The sequence below is a fragment of the Nicotiana attenuata genome, unplaced genomic scaffold (assembly GCF_001879085.1).
Source record: "Nicotiana attenuata strain UT unplaced genomic scaffold, NIATTr2, whole genome shotgun sequence".
Taxonomy (NCBI): domain Eukaryota; kingdom Viridiplantae; phylum Streptophyta; class Magnoliopsida; order Solanales; family Solanaceae; genus Nicotiana; species Nicotiana attenuata.
This window is the reverse complement of record NW_017673051.1, coordinates 113,338-115,925: the sequence shown is the minus strand read 5'-3', so window position 1 is coordinate 115,925 and position 2,588 is coordinate 113,338.

The window sequence follows — 2,588 nt, the reverse complement described above, 5'->3', positions numbered from 1 at the left end:
ATGATGCCGTTTGGGTTAAAGAATGCAGGGGCCACCTACATGAGGGCCATGACCACCATTTTCCATGACATGATACACAAGGAGATCGAAGTGTATGTAGACGACGTCATCATTAAGTCCAAGAAAGCCGCTGACCACATGGAAGATTTGAGGAAATTCTTCAATAGACTGAGAAGGTACAACCTGAAATTGAACCCCGCAAAATGTGCATTCGGGGTTCCAGCTAGAAAATTGCTTGGGTTCATTGTGAGTCGCCGAGGGATAGAATTGGATCCATCAAAGGTCAAAGCTATTCAAGAATTACCACCGCCAAAGAATAAGAAAGAAGTAATGAGTTTCTTGGGGAGACTTAACTACATCAGCCGGTTCATAGAACAATCTACTGTCATCTGTGAGCCAATCATTAAGATGCTAAAGAAGGACGCCGCTACCAAATGGACCGATGACTGCCAAAAGGTCTTCGACAAAATCAAGGAGTACTTGTCAATACTGCCAGTTTTGGTCCCGCCCGAGCCAGGTAGAACCCTAATACTCTACCTTGCGGTATCGGATGAAGCATTCGGATGTGTTCTGGGGCAACATGATGAAACAGGGAGGAAGGAGCAGGCCATCTATTATCTCAGTAAGAAGTTCACCCCATACGAGGCCCGGTATTCTCTGTTGGAACGCACCTGTTGTGCTCTGACTTGGGTAGCTCAGAAGTTGAGGCACTATTATTGTGCTTATACTACGTATCTCATATCAAGGATGGATCCTTTGAAGTACATCTTCCAGAAGCCCATGCCCACTGGCAAGCTAGCCAAGTGGCAAATCCTGTTGAGTGAATTTGACATTGTCTACGTGACTCAGAAGGCAATCAAGGGACAAGAACTAGCAGATCACCTTGCGAAAAATCCTGTGGACGAAAAATACGAACCCCTGAAGACGTGTTTTCCTGATGAGGAGGTATCATTCATAGGAGAAGACATTGCAGAATCCTATGATGGTTGGAGGATGTTTTTCGATGGTGCAGCAAATTTCAAAGGAGTTGGCATAGGAGCAGTTCTAGTGTCAGAAACCGGCCAGCATTATCCGGTATCCGCCAAGCTCAGGTTCCCCTACACTAACAATATGGCCGAGTACGAAGCCTGCATCTTAGGGCTCAAGATGGCCATTGACATGAACATCCAAGAGTTGCTAGTGATTGGAGATTCAGACTTGCTTATACATCAGGTCCGAGAAGAATGGGCAACCAAGAACTCCAAGATACTCCCATACCTGCATCATGTACAGGAGTTGAGAAAGAGATTCACAAAGACGGAATTCCAACATGTCCACAGGGTCCAGAATGAGTTCGCCGATGCATTGGCTACCCTGGCCTCTATGATACAACATCCAGATAAGAATTTCATTGATCCTATTCCCGTGAAGATCTACAATCAGCCAGCTTACTGTGCTCACGTCGAAGAAGAAGCAGGCGGAAAGCCTTGGTTTCATGACATCAAGGAATATTTGGCAAAAGGAGAATACCCAAAGCTTGCAAATACTACTCAGAAGCGCACGCTTCGAAGACTGTCCAATAATTTCTTTCACAGCGGAGGAATCCTGGATAGGAGGACTCCAGATTTGGGATTACTAAGGTGTGTCGACGCGAAGGAAGCATCTAAACTGCTAGAGGAAATTCATGTCGGGACCTGTGGACCACATATGAACGGTTTTGTCTTAGCCAAGAAGATACTCCGGGCGAGTTATTTTTGGATGACTATGGAGACGGACTGCATCCAGTATGTCCGAAAATGCCACCACTGTTAAATACATGCCGACATGATAAAGGTGCCTCCAAATGAGCCTAACGCAACAAGCTCGCCATGGCCGTTCGCGCATGGGGAACGGATGTTATCGGACCAATCGAACCTGCCGTATCAAACGGGCACAGGTTTATCCTAGTAGCAATTGATTATTTCACCAAATGGGTTGAAGCAGCATCTTACAAAGCAGTGACTAAGACAGTCGTGGCAGATTTCGTCCGTGACCGTATCGTTTGTCGATTCGGGATTCCAGAGTCAATCATTACTGACAATGGCTCCAACCTCAACAGTGATTTGATGAAAGCTATGTGTGAAACCTTCAAGATCAAACACAAGAATTCCACAGCTTACAGGCCTCAGATGAATGGAGCTGTAGAAGCCGCCAACAAGAACATTAAGAAGATACTGAGGAAAATGGTAGAGAAGCATAAGCAATGGCACGAGAAGTTATCATTCGCTTTATTGGGATACCGCACCACAGTCCGCACATCAACTGGGGCAACCCCCTATACGCTAGTTTATGGTACAGAAGCCGTCATTCCAGCCGAAGTAGATATTCCTTCCTTAAGAATCATAAAGAAAGCTGAGCTCAACGATGCAGAATGAGTGAAGAGTCATTACGAGCAGTTAGCTCTCATAGATGGAAAAAGAATGAATGCAGTTTGCCACGGTCAGCTTTACCAGAACAGGATGTCCAGAGCCTTCAACAAAAGAGTCAAGCCGAGACGGTTCACACCAGGGCAGCTGGTATCAAAGAAAATCTTCCCGCATCAAGATGAAGCCAAAGTGAAATTACTCTCC